Source organism: Ornithorhynchus anatinus, chromosome 11 (genome assembly GCF_004115215.2).
Source record: "Ornithorhynchus anatinus isolate Pmale09 chromosome 11, mOrnAna1.pri.v4, whole genome shotgun sequence".
Classification (NCBI taxonomy): Eukaryota; Metazoa; Chordata; class Mammalia; order Monotremata; family Ornithorhynchidae; genus Ornithorhynchus; species Ornithorhynchus anatinus.
The window spans coordinates 23,671,537-23,693,587 of record NC_041738.1 but is presented as its reverse complement, the minus strand read 5'-3'; the positions used below and the strand labels follow the sequence as shown (position 1 = coordinate 23,693,587).

The following is a 22,051-nucleotide window of genomic DNA, read 5'->3' as shown; positions in this document are numbered from 1 at the left end:
ACGGTACAGCTGTGGGCAGGGGGCATGTCTACCTACTCTGTTATGCAGCACTCATTCTCTCAAGCGTTTAGTACAAGTGCTCTCTCTGCACACTGTAAGGTCTCCGTAAATACCACTGATTGACTGATGTGAACACAAGTGTTGTGGAGCTGTGGGTGGGGTGAATACCAAGTGGAGTGAATACCAAGTGAATACCAACTGAAAAACCACCTAGGGTCTTCCGCCGCAAAGACGAGCCCCATGGGAACAATGAAAAATAGCTGGCTACGGCAGGCAAAGACCACAGCGGCTCAAGGTGCTACAGTCCAGAATCGCCTTTACGCTGAAGTCACTTCAACCGAAAATCGGCCCTCCCTGTGAAGGATTTGGAGGCACACTGTGCAATACGCTGCACCTGTGCCTTCATACTGACTTGTTACAGTCCCCGCCCCAGAGGGAACGTGACTGTTGGCGACTTGTGAGCGGCTGCTTTACGAGCCACCAACAACAGAATCAATTCCCCTACCCAGGTTCTCAGTCCTGAGGACTCGGGACTGTGGCTTGTCCACTGTCCCATCATCATTAGAACTGAATTATATCTCATGATATCCAAAAGCACACGGTGGATTTACCGAACTTCCTACATGCAGACACCTTGAAATGAGCTGAGTTTTCCCTTCGATCATTTCACCTTATTTAATGAAACCACATGGATTAATATTTGAAGGTCTACTGGGTTCATGATTTGGTGCTGCACATTATCTCTCTATTCTAAATCTGGATGATGTACGAAGCAGTTAATTTAACTTCAGGCAGATCAACATAAAACTCAAAAGAAATGAATAGGGAACCAAAAAAGCTAGAGATAAAGACTGGGAAAAATGCATTTCATTTAAATGATTATTACAAAGAATACCAAAAAAAATCCACAAAAATTAGGTATTATACACTTAAGATTGAATAGAAACTACCTAGAGAAATACTCATGTCAGATAAACAAGGAAACGTGTGTGAATTCAATACAAATCTCAGAAAGGGAAAGGGACTTTTGAAACCTCAGAACAAGTTAAAACAGGATAGGAATGTGAGCCTTTGCTATTATTTCTTTAGAAACAAGTTTCTTTATACCAACGTATTTCACGTTTTAATTTTTTCTTGAAAAAATCCTGTGATTCCAGCGTGAACGTAAAAATCAAAGCCAACCTAAATAGAATAAAATGACTCCTTTGTAAAAGGAGTCATTTTCCAGTGTTGTAAAGGCATCGGAAGATAGCGTATTTTTTATGCTCCTCAACAATTCAATGTAATTGCTGTTTAACTCTTAGGAAATTATTTTGTGAGGAGGAGGGAACTTCTTTAGACAGATTTCACAGATTGAAAAGAAATCTTCAACGGAGGTGCTGTTCTGAATCTACAGTGGATAATGCAAGAGCAGTGGGATTATATGGCTATCCCGAGATCGCAGAAGTAACAAGAGTCAGTGACCTGGTCATTTTTGGATATGACTTTCACTGTGGACCTTTTCTACTATCAGTCATTTCTGAATCATTTCATTGTACCAGTGTTTTGATGAAAAAATGGGTAAATGCTCTTTATGAGCCAACCTTGGGACTTACAATTCAACTAGGTCCTGAAAATTATGCCAAGACAAAATGCTGCAAGGGGGAACCAATTTTCTCATAGGAACAAAGGTAAACGAGAGATTGGCTTCTGAAACACAGTTACCTCACTTTTATCAAATTCATGTTCTCAACCCACCACCAATGAGTAATATAACCAAATTCACATGCGTATATTCAGTTAGAGCTTACTATGTGCCAAGCACCGTTCTAAGCGCTGGGGTAGATACAAGGTAAGCAGGATGTCCTGTGTGGGGCTCACAGTCTTAATCCCCATTTTATAGATGAGGTAACTTGGGCCCAGAGATGTTAAGTGGCTTGCCCAAGGTCACACAACAGACAAGTGGCAGAGCCAGGATTAGAACCCATGACCTCTGATTCCCAGGGCCGTGCTCTTTCCACTAAACCACGCTGCTTCTCTATAATAATAAGCACTTACTATGTGCCAAGGACTGTTCTAAGCACTGAGGTAGATACAAGGGAATCAGGTTGTCCCACATGGGGCTCGCAGTCTTAATCCCCATTTTACAGATGAGGGGACTGTGGCACGGAGAAGTGAAGTGACTTGCCCAAGGTCACAGAGCAGACAATTTACTGATTTACTTAATCAGAAACAAAATAATAATAATAGTATTTACGCGCTTACTACATGCCAGGCACTGTAAGAATAATAATAATGATGGTATTTCTTAAGCGCTATGTGCCAAGCACTGTTCTAAGCACTGGGGTAGATACGAGGTAAGCAGGATGTCTCATGTGGGTCTCGTAGTCTTCATCCCCATTTTAAAGATGAGGTAATTGAGGCCCAGAGAAGTTGAGTGACTTACCCAAGGTCACACAACAGACAAGAGGCGGAGCTGGGATTAGAACCCATGACCTCTGACTCCCAAGACTGTGCTCTTTACACTAAGCAACGCTGCTAAGCGCTGGGGTGGATACAGGCAATTCGGGTTGGACACAGTCCCTGTCCCACATGGGGCTCACAGCCTCAATCCCCATTTTACAGATGAGGGAACTGAGGCCCAGAGAAGTAAAGTGACTTGTCCAAGATCACAGTGCAGACAAGTGGCTGAACCGGGATTGGAAACCATGACTTTCTGACTTTCAGGCCCGTGCTCTATGCACTACGTCATGCTGCTCAGTGGAAAGAACAGAGGCTTGGGAGTCAGAGGTCATGAGTTTGAATCCTGGCTCTGCCACTTGTCAGCTGTGTGACTTGGGCAAGTCACTTAACTTCTCTGTGCCTCAGTTACCTCATCTGTAAAATGGGGATTAACTGTGAGCCTCACGTGGGACAACTTGATTACCCTGTATCTATCCCAGCGCTTAGAACAGTGCTCGGCACATAGTAAGCGCTTAACAAATACCAACATTATTATTATTATTATATAATTATGTTATTTTTAAAGCATTTACTATGTGCCAGGCACTGTGCTAAGCACTGGGATGGATACAAGCATATCGGGTGTGTGGACCTTCGCTGGTGCTCTGCAATCAGGAAAATCCCTTATCCTCCACCTGGTTACTCCCTTCTCCTCTTCCTTATACTTGTTCTCCGATCTCCTCTCTCCTCTTTGAAAATGTTTTCCCCATTTCTCTACAACTGCTATTAATAATAATAATAATAATGATGATAATAATAATGGTATTTAAGCGCTTACTATGTGCAAAGCACTGTTCTAAGCGCTGGGGGGATACAAAGTGATCAGGTTATCCCACATGGGGCTCACAGTCTTCATCCCCACTTTACAGATGAGGTAATTGAGGCACAGAGAAGTGAGGTGACTTGCCCAAAGTCACACAGCTGACAAGTGGCAGAGCGGGATTTGAACCCAAGACCTCTGACTCCCAAGCCCATGCTCCTTCCACTGAGCCACGCTGCTGCTTCTTATTATTTTATTATTCTTATTATTAGTCCTCCATTCCCAACTCCTTCAGTTGTGACCGAACATAATAAAAGGAGCAGGTTCCATAAAGGAGGCTAGGTGTCATGAAGTTGAAATGGACATGCTCTAAAGCTGAAACATGGTACATTTACAAACCCTGGAATTCATTGTAACTCAAAATACTGCCTGACACCGGAGGAGTCAACTTTTCATTTTGAGGGCTGGGGCAAAAAGGGAAGAGAGATCTTAGGGAAGGTGGAGACTAGCAGGAAACAGAGAGCTCACAGGGCAGAAGGCTACCATTTTAGACCCTTTCTGCCCTGACTGGAATCTCTTAGGCCCTGTCAAAAACCTGAGATGAGTGAAATAGGGAGTCTGGTTTAAACAACTCAAACATAACCCCTTTACCCACAATAATGCTGGCACCTACGCTCCCTGAAAGAACATACAACTTACTAGTGGATTCTGGTTGGTTTTCTTGACCTCGTACTATACAAAACTGATGCTAATTCCAATCAAGAACACGACCCGTTTTAAGATTAAACATCTTCATTAATCTTTCTTCTTCTTGGTGGTATTTATGGGTTTCTGATTCAAAGAGCTATTCTAAGAGTCTTATGATAGTCTTTTGGTCTGAAAAATCTTAAGTTGGTGGAATTTTTGCTTTTAATTTGAAAACCATCAGCATGAATTTGAAGAACTAGGACATAATTTTCAGAACTTCCAGTCTTCTTTCTCTTTCTTGCTCAGTGTAATGAGGAAGGCTGAACCCTATCAACTTAGCTCTTAGTCTGTTATAATTTCCCACCCTTAAGCACTGCAATCCACTCTGTGGAGCAAAAATAAATGGAAGAGGGGGAAAAAAACTGCAGAATTCACATATTTTCTTCCTATGCAACGACAGTACATCCACTTCCGATATTCAGTAGCAAGTTAAATACAGAAGAGTCCTAATTAAGCAGACCAGTGCTATGAGGCATTGACTACCTGTGTAACTGCATACAATTAAGGAGAAATCGAAACAGGTGAATAAATATCAAAGTTCAATACATCAAAACTTTAAGTACCGTTAATCACGACCCATTTGCTATTTGAACTACTTTCCTTTAAATGTGGCTTAATTTTAAATATACACAAATATATTGTAGGAAAACCAGAAGCCACTGGATTTTTTATGTCATGTCACCTTTCCACGCCCATTTCCCTACTTCTCCTTCCCCGCCCATCACACACACACCCCTTTTATCTTTGGTTTTCCCATTTCCCTTTATGACTCCTTAGCCAGGCCTCTTTCGGTCTTCCGCAACCTTGTTTCATTTGACGTAGTAACTCTGATGCCCAGAAATCTACGATTTTAGGGCAAAACTAGAATTTTCAAGTTCAAATATTTTCTTAAACTTTTATAAGTTCACACTGGTAATTCGAATTCCACTGGGTTCACATTTCAACAGTTGATAAGAGTCACCTTTAACAGAGTATTGCATACTAGCAATGACTACATGAATTCACCTTTCATTTTTCCCAGTCAAAAACAGAGAAGTGAACCAACTCATTTCTTCCAAGCTTCAGCATCGTTTCATATTCCACTTCCTTTAATTTTCCCTTGGCATAAACATGTATTGCAAGAAAAGATTGACAGAGATTAGGCTGTTCTGTAAACCAATTCACTTGACATGAAAAAGGAATTAAATCAAATTTCAACACTCATGGACTAGTATTCATGAAAACCCAACTGCCCTCTATGCAATCAAATCAATTCATTTAAAACTAGATGTATTCCCCGCAAGGGTCTCGGAATCTGAGTGAAGCCAATACAGCCAAAAAGAACTAAACTCAGATTTCACCAGATTAAAAGGCCAAGCTCTCCAATTTCAAGGTACACGGTGAAATAAGGAACAAAGGCCTAACGATAAGACTTCAAATCAATGTGTCTACATATGAAAGTTAAAAGTTTGGGTGTCTTCCTACTCCGAAGAGCCGACAAAGCACCGTAAAGGGGCAGTGTGGCCTTAGATCAGGCTTGGGAGTCCAAGGACCTGGGTTCTAATCCTGTCTCTGCCAGTTTCTTGCTGTGTGACTGTGGGCAAGTCACTCAACTTCTCTGTGCCTTGGTTTCCTCACCTATAAAATAGAGATTCAATGCCCGTTCACCCTCCTACTTAGACTTTGAGGTCCCTGTGTGATGGGGACTGACCTGATTAATTTACTTCTATCCCAGCGCTTAGAACAGTGTTTGGCACAGAGCAAGTGCTTAACAAATACGATGATTACAATTATTATTATGCACTGGAGCTCAGGTCTTATGGTGGAAGAGAGATGCTAGACGTGGGGTAGGAGAAGGGAATGAAAAAGAATGCATGAGCTCCTCAGGTCCCAGTTAGACTGTGAGCCCATTAAAGACAGGAACTGTGACTAATCTAATAATCTTGTATTTAAACCAGGACATAGCACAGTGCTTTGCACATAGTAAACATTTAATAAATATTATTATTATTGGGAGTTTGTTGGTTTAAAGGAACCAGTTCCCTCAAAAGGGCTACTCCTGAGACCAATTTGCCCACTCACCTGCTAAACCTCCAAAACAAGGGCATCCTGGGTTCTTTCACATCTGGAAAATTGCCTAAGTCCAAGCCATTCCCCACCCTGAGCCATTCCGTCCCGCTCTAAGATTTTGGGAATTCGCTGCACTTTGTGAGACCTTCACTTGAGAAACCAACTGCCAGACTCCCCCATTCACATCCCCTCATCTCCTCTCAGTGGAACATCCTAACCCCTAAGACCTGAACATTCTCTTTCATCTGACTAGGTCTCCACAGCAAAACACTTTTCCTCTCCATTCTCACTGCACTCCACCCCCCAGGACACAAACACAACCAGCTGATCCCAAAACCAAAACACACAAACCTCTCTAGGATACCTCCCTTACTGAAGGACTCGTCGTCTCTTGGTCTCACCCCTTCCCTTGCACCCATCCTAATTCTCCTCAGTGAATCACTGGCATTTATTGAATGCTTACTATGAGTGGAACATCAGTACTCGACATTTGGGAAGGTACACTACAATAGAATTGATAGTCATGATCCCTGCCCATTTGGAAGTTACAATCTAGAGGGGGAGAGAAAATAAATTACAGACAGGAGAAATGGGAGAATACAAGCACTGTGGGGCTGGGATGACTCTCAAGTGTTTAAGGGATACAGATGCATTAGGAAGAGTGATTAGGGGAAATGAGGGCTAAGTCAGGGAAGGCCTCTTGGAGGAGACGTGATTTTAGAAGGGTCTTGAAGGGGTGGAAGAGTGGTGATCTGTTTGATTTGAAGGGAGAGCAAGTTCTAGGCTAGAAGAGAGGACTTGTTGGGCAAGGAAATGGCAGCAAGACAGACGAGATTCAGGTACAATGAGTAGGCTGTACCTAGGGCTGGGCTGTGGTAGGAAATCAGCAAGGTAAAGTAGGAAGGGGAAATTTGATCGAAGTGCTTTAAAACGGATGATAAGGAGTTTCTGTTTCATTCGGAGACAGACAGGCAAACCCTGAAGAGTGGGGAGATGTGGACTGAACTTTTTTTAGGAAACTACTCAGAGAATGTTGACCAAATCCCAAGAGTCGCTTCAAAACCACAAAAAACTCATCTTGCTTTTTGAATGTACGATTTACTTTCCAATTTGAGATGAAGATGACCCTCTATAAAGATGAAACAGTAATAGAGAGCAGCTGATGTTTGGTTTGTACAAATAGGAAGTACACCATTGGCATCACAAGTCTGGCCACCCTTCATCTCTTTTCCAGTTTTTCATTTTCTGAAGACTCAAATCAATACATCAATCAATTGCAGTTATTGAGCACTTACTGTGTACAGAGCACTGCACTAAACACTGGGGAGAGTACAATACAACAGTGGGTAGGCACGTTTCCTGCCCACATGGAGCTCATTCTAGAACTCAAATAATAAAAGCGCCTAGGTTTTCAGGAGTGTGATACTGGAACTCAGACTTAAGGTAGTCAAATCCATCTTCAGAAAACTTTCAGAATTCAGAGTGGAAGCACCTGAAAGGCTGACTGCCATGTTACTACTTCCCTTTTCCTTTCCCCAACACTGTGATGTATTTTTAATTGCCAGAGTTGACAAAATACTAAAACGTGTTCTGTTCTTGTATCTATAAAAACTATGCTTTTATTTCTTCAGGGAAAAATGGCATTAATAAAACGATGCACTCCTTCCACAAACTTCTGTTCTGTATGTGCCTCATACTTGGGGCTAGTGTCATGAATATGAAACGAGGTAAGTATTGATGATCTGTGAACAAATTGAGAAAACAGATACCAGTCTTTGCTTCAAAAGAAGGTTCCTGTATGAATAATAGAAGCTCATCTAACTCCATATTTTAATATAAGCAATCGCCATTCACTTTCCAAGAAGTCTTTAGAATGGACAAGACCCAACAACAGGTTTCAGTCGCATGGGAGAAACTACAATTCCATTTTAAAAGATAAGGGTGTGCAAATGATCAAACTGATTTCATTAACTTACATCATATATGAGAGAATAGTCAAGAAACCACACTCATGTAAGAAAATGAAGACTTATAGAAATGCCGTGACTGCCAGGAAATGAAAGCACCAGAGTTTTCGAATTCACACTGTGCTTATATACTTAAGAATGCGAATAGTGTAATTCAAATTCAGAAAGACCAATGATAACTTCACGTTGTTCTACGTTCCTTAGAAGAAAAGGAATACATATGTACCCTGTTATCATCGGCAACTTCATCTCTATTTTTTTCAAAATCTAATTAAAACATATCTTCTCCCTTGCACATCAATTTCTCTATACTTTTAGACTGTCAGAGGCCTTAATTTAGACCAAATAACTCTAAAATGTTTCCCTCTTCAACCTCACACAATTATACCATCCACTGGCTTCAAACTCAAGGAAATATTTTCAGATAGAAGTTGTAGGAAAGATCTCATACATATGAACCCTGCACTGCATCATACACATGGAATGAAATTCCTGGGATCACAACAAAGAAATCTGCTTCATCAGCCACAGATGAAAAAACTGGTGCTGATATATGCCAAAATAATAACTGTGGTATTTCTTAAACACTGACTATGTACAAAGCACTATACTAAGCATTGAGGGAGACTAGACAATCAGATTAGTCACAAACCCTAACCCACCAGGGGCTCACTGCCTACGGAGGAGGGAATCGCCACTTTCCAGATGAGGAAACTGAGGCAGAAAGAAGTCACGTTTCTTGTCTAAGGTCTTGCAGCAGACAATTGCAGAGCTGGTATTAGGCCCCAGGTCCCATGGCTCCCAGGCCCAGGCTCCTTCCATTAAGCCAAGCTGACAATAAAAGAATTGATGAGATCGACTGAGTGTTTTACAGAGCACACTACAGTAAGTAGGCACAATTCCTACTCTCAAGAAGCCTCTAAGTCTAACGGGCAGAGCGACACTAAAATAGATTTCAGATAGGGGAAGCAACCTAGTATAAGGATATGGTCATAAATGTTGGGGGGGGGGTGATGTGCGGGAGGGGGAGGGGAGGGAGAGAAGTCAATGTCGCATTTGAGCGCTTACGGTGGGCAGAGCACTGTACTAAGCACATGGGAGAGTGTAATCTAAGAGTTGCTAGACGTGCTCCCTGCTCACTTTGCTCTCACAGTCTTGAGGGAGAGACAGACATTAATATAAAGAAATGTATGCAAGGGCTATGTATGGAGATGAGGGATGGAGGAATAAAGGGAGCAAATCCATGCGCAAGGGCAATGCTGAAGGGAGTGGGAGAAGAGGAAAGGAAGGCTTAGTCAGGGAAGGCCTCTTGGAGATGTGCCTTCTTTAAGGCTTTGAAGAGGGGGAGTGTCTAGGTGCTTAGGGGGTGGGACTAAGTGCATGGATGATGATGATGACTGTATTTGTTAAGCACTTACTATGTGCTAGGCCCTGTACTAACCACTGATGAGGCATGATATATGATTTGCATCACCCCACTGAGTTTATGGAGCAACATGTGGCCTCTTAACACAGTCCAGCAACTCCTGAAAACAATTAGATATGCCACTTGAACAGGATCTTCTGAAGTTACTGTCCCATACCTGCTCTCCAGCTCTCCATTTCTTGCTCTTGCCGCCAACCCCTTCTTCCTGGGAAGCCCTGCCCTTCTTGTCTCCTTATGCCTCCAGGTGGAACGCTTCCTGGTGAAGGGCCGGGGGTGGGGGTGGGGGAGGAAGGTATTTAAGAAAGAGGATGGTGACAAAAGCCATCATTTTTATTTGGGTGAAAGGAGGGTGAGGGCTTGGAATACCATGCAAAGTGAAGGAAAATAAAGGAAAGACACACAGGCAAGTAGGCAGCGTTGGAATGGAATAAATAAAATCTTTGCTGAAAGGGAAGACGTGAGGTAAAAAAAGAAGAGTAAGCAGACAAATAACTCAATAGGAGGGAAGGTGGGGAAGCAATAAAATGGGAAAGGACAGGATAGGAGGTCACCTATGGAGGCCACCTCCTCCAAAAATATCTTTAACCTAAAATAAAAGATTATGGACTCCCCCCAAAGGATCATATTCTAGATTAAAACATACTGAGACTGAGAAAAAGAGTTTGGTAAAAAGAAACTGTACCACTGAGTTGCTGTTCAAAGACAGTTCATGGACAGGTACTGGCCTGACAGCAATCCAGGGTTGGTTTGAGAGTCGGGGTGGGGAGGGGGGCACTGGGGGTGTGTGTATGTGTATACACACACGGGGGGTGGGGTGAGGGGGGAAGAGAGGGATGGAGAAAAGAGAGATTTTCCTGCAAAGTTCCCACTCTTTGGTTAAGGCTTTGAAGGTACTGAAGCAATGGGTTAAAAAGCCTACAGAAGAACCTTTTTTAAGTTCTGTAATGACAGTCCTACAGGCATCTGGATCCGATATCAGTGGCCATCTGGCATGGCTTCTTGCCCACCTTTGGAGAGACTACACTTTCACATGTACAAAGAGAAAGAAGAATTTGCTGGGGGGAAAAAGGGAATGGCAATAAGTCTCATCTGCTGGTTTCCTCTCTTCTGTCTCAAGGCTGACGATCTGAAGCACCACATGATACACATCACGGTGAGTTTTCAAAAGAGAGCCCCTTCGGGGTCTGAGTTACATTAAGAAGGCGGCTTACGCCCAAACCTGAAAGTCACTAATACGGTACCAACGTTCTGAAAACAAGCTATGACAACATCACATTTGGTCTTCAAAGTGGAACAGAGCCTTACCCTGAAAAGTTTGTATAAAAGAATATTCAGATACCAATCCTATTTTATATCTCGAGAATGGGAAACGTCACAGTTTCCATTAAAAGGGCTCCTACGATGATCAGAAAATGATTAGGTCTTTTCACCCCCTCTACACTCTAGGTCTGCTGGGTGACCTTGGGCAGCTCACTTCACTTCTGAGTCTCAGTTATCTCACCTGTAAAATGAGGATTAAGACTGAGAGGAGCCCTGTGTGGGACAGGGACTGTGTCCAACCAGACTAACTTGTATCTACCCCAGCGTTTGGCACATAGCCAGCGCTTAACAAGTACCATTCATTATTGTTACTAAGTCCTTGAGGGCAGGGATCCTGTCTCCCAATTCTATTGTATTGTACTCTCCCAAGGGTTCAGTACAGTGCTTTGCACACGGTAAGTGCTCAATCAGTACCACCGACTGATGAGCAGCTATAACAATGGTACTTACTGAGCATCTCCTGAATGCCCTGTGCCCTGGGAAAGGCCAACAGAAGGAAAAGACATATTCGTTGCTCCCCACCCAAAAGGAGTTCACAATCTAATGGGGGAGATGTACAAAATATTTACAGATAGCTGAAGCAGCAGAAAGAGCAAGGATCATGTGAAGTGCAAGAATGTGGCAGGATGAATTAGACTAACCTCAATTAATCAATGGCATTTTTTGAGCGCTTATTGTGTGTGGAGTATTGTATATATATAAATGCTGAGGTTGGGTATCAATTAATAATAATAATAATAATAATAATAATAATAATGATAATGTTGGTATTTGTTAAGCGCTTACTATGTGCAGAGCACTGTTCTAAGCATTGAGGTAGATACAGGGTAATCAGGTTGTCCCACATGAGGCTCACAGTCGTCATCCCCATTTTACAGATGAGGGAACTGAGGCACAGAGAAGTTAAGTGACTTGCCCACAGTCACACAGCTGACAAGTGGCAGAGCCGGAATTCAAACCCATGACCTCTGGCTCCCAAGCCCGGGCTCTTTCCACTGAGCCACGGAATTAGTGTCTTTGGAGTCAATTTTAAAAGCCCCCCAGGTTCCCAGATGTGTTAAGCGCTCTCCAGCAACGACAGAGTGAAGGGCTAACCGATAGGTAATTTAAATACGATCATGATGGAAGAAGGTTGAAAAAAACCTTGATTCTATTCTCTTAACTAGGAAGGCTCACTGGCAATTTAAGTTTCATATAAGAGCTTGGCATGGGAGTCTGAGTAGATTAAGGATCTTTCTTTGTGCATTTGTCAATCTTCTTTTAATAAGATTTTTGAGATTTTCAGAGATGCCTTCGATTTCCGAGGTTGGTTTTCGGGAATAAAGCAAATCTACATCTAAGCTTATTTTTCCCTCCCTCTCTCTACCATTGTCGTTATACTGTACGACTCTATAGACATACCTTAAGTCTTTCAGGACCTGGCCAATAGAACCTGCCCTTAACTGCCCAATTCTGCTATGCCTGCTTTGGTCAGATGGTTTCCTCCAACCCCTTGGGTCTTTATTCTAGTCTGCTGGCTGTCTTTGTCCCCTCTCCCTTACATTTCTGTCAACAAGATTTCAACAGCACCACCACTTCATAACACACACATATGAAAAGAAACTAAGCAATTTTAAAGTCCCTTTCCTTCCACTCTGTTTGGATGAAAACGCTTCCCTTTCAGTCTATCCATTCATTCATTCAATAGTATTTATTGAGTGCTTACTATGTGTGCAGTCTACATCTGCTTCTGTCAGATCGCCAGTTTGCTTCCACAAAACATTACCAGTTGTGCTTTGGCTTAGATGTCTCCCATTCAACTAATGGCACATGAAGGTGCTTAGTATGTCATTTAACTGATATGGCACAACAACTTGGGCCGGGCAGTTGCCTAGGGTCACCATTTCTAGGCTCCGGTATTCCCTCTGAACTTCAGCTGTTTCTCTGCTAGCAGCTGAGCTCCAGGTCCAGCTGGGGAGACAAAGCCATTCCTGGTGTTGGGGAGAGAGTGAAGTTCTCCTTTTATGTGTTTCCCTGCTCTTCTTCCCAAGGTGGAAGAGATTCCCACCCCCCTGCAATTTTAAAATAAGCTGGAAGCTCGGCAGAGAGTGGCAAGTTGAAGACCTTTTAACCTTTTCAAAATCAAAAGCAGAATGTCTAATGAAGAATGAGCAAGCGATAATTGTAAATATAGAGTAATGCTGATTATTCTGTAAGAGCATGGATTTGGTTAGCCCATATTTTCTGACCACAAGGACAGCAAAGGAGTATAGGCCATGGGATCCTGCCCGGAAAAACAAATGGGCCTTGGGTATTTGTTCTTTGTGGTCCAAGTTCAAGATGGAGGGATCCCACCCAGATCAGAATGGGATGCAGGAAGCCCCTCCAGTTCTTTTATAATTTGGGTATGTTATAATAAGGAGAGGATGCCGAGTCCCCACTTAATAATCAGACTTTTCAGTAAAAACTGGAAACGCTTACAAAAAGAACCGAAGAATATTTTGATTTCCTAGTATATGCAGGAGGGAAAAAAAAGGCATAAACACAATATAGGGGATGACTGGCTCTGAGTGTGTGACAGAGAAGGACACAATGAACTGCTCACTAACTGAACACAAACCAGCAAAAAGTTGACTAACGCTGTTGAAGCAACAAACAGGATATGGAGCTGCACAAATAGGAATACAGCACATTGCAACTGTGAGGTAATTTTCTTTTTTTATGTAGTACTGATCAGACCCTTATTACAACTGTGGCCGCTTCTGGGCCCCACCAACGTAAGAACTGCAGGAGGGACTTGCAGAAAGATCAATGGAGAGACCCGATCGTAAGAGGATTGGAAAGTTGGGACTTAAATGTAAAGACTTCAGGAACCAGGATTATTCTGCGTGACAGAGATGTCTGAGAGATGATCCAATAATAGTCCTCAAGCATATGATGACTTAATATTAAGAGGTGCCAGCTATTCACTGCCAAAGGGGGGGAGGGGGAGAAAGCCACAGGACTTAAACAAGCGGGAAAGATTCAAATTAGATACGAGAAGGAACTTTTTTCTAAAAGTAACACTATTAAACCCGCAAATGACTGGATCGATTGCTCATTAATGGATCCCATTCAAAATAGGATCAATACTGACTCCTCTGGGACAGCTTCAGCGTAGCCTTTCTTGACCGAAAGTGGGATGGATAAAATGACATCTCAAGGGCCCTGCCAGCCCCATCTTTCTTTAACTCTACAATTAAAGCCTTTTGGGGATGATCCACAGGTCAGGTAGACAGTCCTATTTCTAAAATGTGCAAAAGGGACAAGGTGCAGGAGGTATAGAACTAGTGAAGCTTCAAGACAACTACCAAGTTTTGGAAAGTAAACTGCCCAAATTCCAGGAGTGTCATTAATATTAATATTTGGACCCAGCCTCTTATTTATTTGCATGCCTCCCCAGTTCTGACCTAGGGAGACAAAACTTCCTTCAATGAGGAGCCCAACAAATGTTGGCTTAGTTCAACAGTCAAGCAAAATTACTACTTGTCAAATACTCTAAGACTCTCTGTGTTTGGCTTATTTCTTTCACATCTTCCTTCAAAACCTCTCTGCTTCCTGCTGCTGTGATTGCTAATTACACATTGGATTAAGGGGAAGAGGAAGATCCCCTTTCTCAGCCTTGATTTTTCATCTGCTTTATTTGTTGAGTCCTGCTGATAAGCACTTAGCCACATTTTTTCACAGAAATCCATCAACCTGCGTATTAGCCAGTTTTGCAGCTCTGATAAGGATACAGACTCACAAAGGCCCTACCAATACTAGGACACACCATATTGCACTCTTGGGAAATGAAATGTTTTTTTTTTTCAGGATATGTTCACAAATTGGGAGTTTTCTAAAACTAGTAAATTAAAAAAATTCCTTGATATGCAAAAGTGGCAAAAGGCAGCTTAAAATGTGTTTTTTCTGGACTCCTCCCCTACAAATCTGTCCTTTTCTCTGCAGATGAAGATCTTAAAAGCAGTCCCCAACTGATTCAGAGAGTGCTTTGGCGTGCTAGTTTATCAGGTACTTTGATGCTTAGTCTACAGTCAATTGCTCTGGGTAGTTGGTAGGGAGTTTAACAAGAGGTGGGAAACATACTGCAAAATAATCTACCTATGCACACACAAATACACGGCCAACCCAGCCTCACCTGCAACTATTAAGGTTTGTGCTATTAAGTGATCATTGCAAGGAAAGAAAACTAGAATCTTCAGGGAAAAATACCCTTCACCCCCATGAAGGGTCTAAGGGCTACACTTTAAAATCTTGTCACCCAACCCCACTTCCTCCAGAAAGCATTCCTGGGAAGCAGCATGGCTCAGTGGAAAGAGCCCGGGCTTGGGAGTCAGAGGTCATGGGTTCTAATCCCAGCTCCGCCGCTTGTCAGCTGTGTGACCTTGGGCAAGTCACTTCACTCCTCTGGGCCTCAGTTCCCTCATCTGGAAAATGGGGATTAAGACTGTGAGCCCCTTGTGGGACCTGATGACCCTGTGTCTACCCCAGCGCTCAGAACAGTGCTCGGCACATAGTAAGCGCTTAACAAATACCAACATTATTATTATTATTAATTCCCACCACCCCACACTGTGTGTCCCTAGCAGTCCCTTACCACTTTGTGTACGGATCTACACACACTACTCATTTGCTAATGGCCATCTCCCCCCGTAGTCGGTAAGTTCCTTGTGGGCAGGGCCTGTGCCAAGGAACTCTGTTACATTATTGTACTTTACCAAGCATTCAGTACAGTGCTCTGTACCCAGGAAGCACTCAATAAATACCAGGGATTGACTGATTTAGGCATTTAATCTGTTCATCTTTCCAGACCCTTGCTACAGCCAGTTCTTAGGTCTTGGGCCAACAACTGGTAAATAATTTGAAAGTGCTTGTCTCCCCTAGGGGATTGTAAACTCTTTGAGGACAGACACGTTCTCTACTTCTAGGGCACACTCTCAAGCACTTCATAGATCCAGATCTGCGATAACATGGGTTTCTGTCACACGGTTTGGAGGTAACATAATGGGAGAAATAGAGGACATTCTTCCCACAACACGAGCATGTTCTCGTATAACTCGATTTTCAAGTCGGCAGAAACAAGAAGAAAGGTCACGGATGTGTGTGGGACTGGCTCATGGTGTCCCGTTGCTGAACTTTCCAACCTCTGACAGTCTCGCCGTGCTGTGCCACACTGAGCTTTGTGATTCTTTGTGTTTCTAATACAGTAAAACAAAAGGGATTAGCAAAAATGTAAAGCATTCCCCTAGTGGGGGACATAATAATATAGGAGTCCATGTACCTTAAAACCACCTACCCTCTAGCCCATGAATTCCCCATAAATTAATGGTAATGATGGCGTGAGGTTCCCCAAGGACCCAACTCTCCCGTGGCAAGATAATTTCCTGTTCAGAGCTCTGCAGGCGGCAGATGCTCAATAAATTACTTCTGGTGGATTCGTCTGGAGGTTTCAGGAAAAGACACTGAAGAAACACCTTCACGACCTGCTCAAAAGAGAACCCGTCTGTAAACCTTGAAGAATACGTCTGCGAAAACCCACGGGGTCCAAATAATTTATCAGTGACCCTTCAAGTTGGGCAGCTATATCTAACCCTAGCCAACATTCACACTATGGAGGAATGGAATTCCTTCATAGCACCAGCAGGAATCTATTTACCTCCTAAATCAAAATTAATTGCCTCACCTACGGATACAACTACAAAGGTAATCCAGTCCTAATAGAACTCGCTCCTTTAGATGCACTTTTATTTCATCGCTTTCAAACACACCCATCATTCGCTTTTTCGCGCCACCCCTTATTCTAGTTAGCTGGGTCAGCAATCAAGGCGACCAAATCCTAAGGGTTCATCGGAAGAAGGCCAAATAGCAAAGGGAAGTGTGGTGACACCGTTGTAGGAAAGGGAAAGCTCCTTGGCCTCTCAGATTTGGGGAGTGGGAGGGGAAGAAAGGACATGAGGGGCCAAGATGGGAGAGGGGCTGTAGGGCAAGAGGGCACGCAGAGGAAAGGAAGGAGCCATGAAGCAGCATGGCCCGGGCCTGGGAGTCAGATGGTCACAGGTTCTGATCCCAGCTCTGCCACCCGTCTGCTGGGTGACCTTGGGCAAGTCACTTCACTTCTCTGTGCCTCAGTGACCTCACCTATAAAACGGGGATTGAGCCTGTGAGCCGCCCGTGGGTCAAGAGACTGTGTCCAACCCGATCTGCCTGTATCCATCCATCGCTTAGGACAGTTCCCGGCACATAGTACGCACTTAACAAATAGCATGATTATTATCATAACTGTACTCTCCCAAGAATGGTAAAGTGCTCTGGCACAGAGTAAGTGCTTAATAAATACCACCGGTGATGATGAGGGCATGGAGGAACAGGGGTGGGAGGGCAGAGAGGGTATGACGGCAGGGCACAGAGGGGAGGCCACAGAGCGTTGAGGGGTTGAGGCACAAGGGGAGGGAACTACAGGTGGACACGGAAGGGAGGGCACGGGAGCTCAGGAGGCGGGCACGAGGGCACTAAAGGGAGGGCACAGGATCTCAGGGGCGGGCACGGGACCTTAGGGGGAAGGCCCGAGGGCACTAAGGGGAGGGCACAGGAGCTCAGGGGGCAGGCCCGAGGGCACTAAGGGGAGGGCACGGGACCTTAGGGGGCAGGCCCGAAGGCAGTAAGGGGAGGGCACGGGAGTTCAGGGGGCAGGCCTGAGGGCACTAAGGGGGGGGCATGGGATGTCAGGGGGCAGGCCCGAGGGCCCAGTGGGGAGGGCCCAGAGAGGAGGGCACGAGGGCAGAGCAGAAAGCCTAGGAGAGGGAGGGCAGGGAGGAAGAGTAAGGGGGTGGAGGGAGGAAGAGTGCCGATGGCGGAGGGGGCGCGTCCCCCTACCCGTGTCCTCCTCCTCCTCGGGGCCAGACGTGCCCTGGGAGAGGGGGCTCGTACACAGAAGACACTGGGGAGACGATTGGTCCTGGGTGGGGGGCTTCCCGTGGGGACGCTAAGCCGGGCACGGGCGGGGGTGGCCAGGGAGGGCAGAGGGAAGGCAGGGGTGGGCAAGGGGTGGCCGGGACAGGCAAGGGGTGGGCTAGAGGTGGGCAGGAGGAAGGCAGGGGGTGGACAGGGCGGGCAGAGGGTGGACAGGGGAGGGCAGGGCTGGGTTGGAGGTGGGGGGGGCAGAGGGTGGACCGGGGGGACAGAGGGTGAACAGGGGGAGGGCAGGGGTGGGCTGGAGTTGGGCGGGGGTGGGTGGGGGGGCAGAGGGTGGACAGGGGGAGGGCAGGGGTGGGCTGGAGGTGGGCGGGGGACACAGGGCGGATGAGGGAGGGCAGGGGTGGGCTGGAGGTGGGCAGGGGGTGGACGGGGGGGCAGAGGGTGGACAGAGGGAGGGCAGGGGTGGGTTGGAGGCAGGCAGGGGTTGGACAGGGCGGGTAGAGGGTGGACAGGGAGAGGGCAGGGGTGGGCTGGAGGTGGGCGGGGGGGCAGAGGGTGGACGGGGGAGGGCAAGGGTGGGTTGGAGACAGGGGGTGGACAGGGTGGGCAGAGGGTGGACAGGGGGAGGGCAGGGATGGGCTGGAGGTGGGTGGGGGGCAGAGGGTGGACAGGGGGAGGGCAGGGGTGGGCTGGAGGTGGGTAAGGAGGGCAGCGGGTGGACAGGGGGTGGACAGGAGGAGGGCAGGGGTTGGCTGGTGGTGGACAGGGGGTGGACAGGGGGAAGGCAAGGGTGGGCTGGAGGTGGGCGAGGGGGCAGAGCGTGGACAGGGGGAGGGCAGAGGTGGGCTGGAGGCGGGCGGGGGGGCAGAGAGTGGACGGGGGAGGGCAGGGGTGGGCTGGAGGTGGGCAGGGGGTGGACAAGGCGGGCAGAGGGAAAGCAGGGGTGGCCAGGGCGGGCAGGGGGTGGGTGTGCAGGCCGGGGCAGGGCAGAGCGGGACTTCCTCACCGGCCCGCGCGGGCGGGCGCAGGGTAGCGGGGCCGTGTCTTCCCTAGGGAAGGGGGAACGAGGGGTCGGAGGGGAGGGGAGGGGAGGGGAGGGGAGGGGGGTCCCGGCTCGTGCTCGCTCCCGCGGCCCGTTACCTCAGCCGGCGGCGGCGGCCGGGCCCGGGGGCGCGCGATTCCTCCTGGCGGCTGGGCCTGCGGGCGGCCCGGGGGAAGCCGTCCGTCCGTCCGTCCGTCCGTCCGTCCGCGCTGTCCCCCCGGCCGGCGGGGCCCCTATCTGGGGCTGGGCCGGCGGGGCGGCCGCGGCGGGGCCATGGCGGCGGGGCAGGTCTCTCCGTCTCTCCGAGGGAAACGGCCCGGGGGAGTGGGGGGGGGGGGGGGGGGCGGCCCCGCGGGTGCGCGCAGGCGCGCGCAGGACTGGCCGGGCGGCGCGCGCGGGGCGGGGGGGAAGGTGAGCGGCCCCGCGGGTGCGCGCGCGCGCGCGCAGAGGGCTGGCCGGGCGGCGGCGGGGCGGGCACGCGCAGCGGGGCCCTCGGCAGGTCTCGCGGGACGCTGGGGGGGGGGGCAGGGGGGCGGGGGGGGGGCGGCCGTTCTCACTCCGGCCTCGTCGGGGCCGCGCCTGGGGGGGGCGCGCGCTTTGTTTGTGTCCCACAATGCCCCGCGAGGGAGGGGAGGGGCCCGGCGGAGGAGGAGCGGGAGGGAAAGCGCGCAGGCGCAGTGCGAGCCCCCGCCGGGCCGCCTGGTCCACCGTTGGTCGGAGCCCCGCGGAAGGGGACGCGCAGTTTCTTTCATTTCTTCATTCATTCATCCATCCATCCATCCATTCATCCATCCATCCAACCAACCATCCATCATCCATCCATCCATTCATCCATCATCCATTCATTCATCCATCCATCCAACCATCCATCATCCATCCATCCATTCATTCATCCATCCATCCAACCATCCATCATCCATCCATCCATTCATTCATCCATCATCCATTCATTCATTCATCCATTCATTCATCCATCCATTCATTCATCCATCCATTCATTCAATAGCGCTGTCACTTGTCAGCTGTGTGACTGTGGGCACGTCACTTCACTTCTCTGGGCCTCAGTTCCCTCATCTGTAAAATGGGGATTAAGACTGGGAGCCTCACGTGGGACAACCTGATTCCCCTGTATCTCCCCTAGCGCTTAGAACAGTGCTCGGCACAGAGTAAGCGCTTAACAGATGCCAACATTATTTATTAGTATTTATTGAGCGCTTACTCTGTGCAGAGCACTGTACTAAGCGCTTGGAATGGACAAATTGGTAACAGAGACAGTCCCTGCCCTTTAATAGTATTGCTATTTGTTAAGCGCTTACTATGTGCAGAGCACTGTACTAAGCGCTTGGAATGGATAAATCGGTAACAGATAGAGACAGTCCCTGCCCTTTAATAATAATAACATTGCTATTTTTTAAGTGCTTACTCTGTGCAGAGCACTGTTCTAAGCGCTGGGGGAGATACAGGGTAATCAGGCTGTCCCACGTGAGGATCACAGTCTTCATCCCCATTTTACAGATGAGGGAACTGAGGCCCAGAGAAGTGAAATGACTCACCCGCAGTCACACAGCTGATGAGTGGCGGAGCTGGGATTCGAACCCATGACCTCTGACTCCCAAGCCCAGGCTCTTTCCACTGAGCCATGCTAATGATGGCATTTGTTAAGCGCTTACTTTGTGCAAAGCACTATTCTAAGCGCTGGGAGATACAGGGTAATCAGGTTGTCCCACGTGAGGCTCACAGTCTTCATCCCCATTTTACAGATGAGGTCACTGAGGCACAGAGAAGTTAAGTGATTCGCCCAAAGTCACACAGCTGACAAGTGGCGGAGTCGGCATTCGAACCCATGACCTCTGATTCCCCAGCCCTTGCTCTTTCCACTGAGCCACGCTGCTTCTCTAAAAACAATATTGGTATTTGTTAAGCGCTTATTCGGTGCAAAGCACTGTTCTGAGCGCTGGGGAAGATACAGGGTCATCAGGTTGTCCCACATGAGGATCACAGTCTTCATCCCCATTTTACAGATGAGGGAACTGCGGCCCAGAGAAGTGAAGTGACTCGCCCACAGTCACACAGCTGACGAGTGGCAGAGCCGGATTTAAACCCATGACCTCTGACCCCCAAGCCCGGGCTTATTCCACTGAGCCACGTTGACGATTGCATTTGTTAAGCGCTTACTATGTGCAAAGCACTGTTCTAAGTGCTGGGGGAGATGCAGGGTAATCAGGTTATCCCACGTGAGACTCACAGACTTCATCCCCCTTTTACAGATGAGGGAACTGAGGCCCAGAGAAGTGAAGTGACTTGCCCACAGTGACACCGCTGCCAAGTGGCCGAGCTGGGATTTGAACCCATGACCTGTGACTCCCAAGCCTGGCCTCTTTCCACTGAGGTACGCTGCATGAATCCTTAATTAATATGAATGAGTGAATGAAGGGTGTGAATTCATTCGATAGTATTGAGCGCTTACTATGTGTGGAACACTGTACTGAGCGCTTCCAAGTGCAAGGGCAGCACAGAAGGGAATGGGCGAAAAGGAATCGAGGGCTTAGTCGGGGAAGGCCTCTTGGAGGAGTCGTGCTTCTGATGATAATAATTATGGTATTTGTTAAGTGCTTGAAAAGCCCTTTTCTAAGCGTTGGGGTTCATACAAGGTCAGCAGGTTGTCCCACGTGGGGCTCACAGTCTTAATCCCCATTTTACAGATGGGGGAACCGAGGAACAGAGAAGTTAAGTGACTTGCCCAAAGTCACACAGCTGCAGCTGATAAGGGGCGGAGCATGACCTCTGACTCCCAAACCCGGGCTCTTGCCCCTAAACCACACCGCTTCTCTTCTAATAAGGCTGTCAAGGTGGGAGAGTGATACAGGTCAGAGGCCGGTCGGGGGCAACAGGTTGGCGGCGAGATGGAGCTGTGGGCAAGTCACTTACCTTCTCTGTGCCTCAGTTACCTCATCTGTAAAATGGGGAATAAGACTGTGAACCTCACGTGGGACAACCTGATGACCCTGTATCTACCCCAGCGCTTAGAACAGTGCTCTGCACATAGTAAGCACTTAAATGCCAACATTATTATTATTATGGAGGAGATTGAGGTACGGTGAGTAGGTTGGCATTTGAGAGGGGTGAAGTGTGCAGGCTACGCTGTAGTAGAAAATCAGGGAGGTGAGGTATGAGGCACCTTCTCAGGATGGCACCTGGAGAGTTTCCAGGACTCTGTTTCGGTTAATGGAGGGGAATCAACAATAATAATAATAATGATGTTGGTATTTGTTAAGCACTTACTATGTGCAGAGCACCGTTCTAAGAGCTGGGGAAGATACAGGGTC

General features: G+C 47.1%; 1 protein-coding gene across 2 annotated transcripts in view; it reads right to left on the bottom strand.

Moving 5' to 3' along the window:
• Positions 1-18,925, bottom strand: part of ZBTB44 (zinc finger and BTB domain containing 44) — a 72,600-nt gene extending 53,675 nt beyond the window's left edge. Inside the window, exon 1 of one of the 2 annotated variants that reach the window (XM_029075021.2) lies at positions 18,824-18,925. The gene's annotated coding sequence lies outside the window, so the exon portion shown is untranslated. Of the gene's footprint in view, positions 1-9,587; positions 9,672-18,823 lie in introns of those variants that run through there. The other variant, XM_029075022.2, reaches the window with a different exon arrangement.
• Between the last annotated feature and the right edge of the window lie 3,126 nt (positions 18,926-22,051).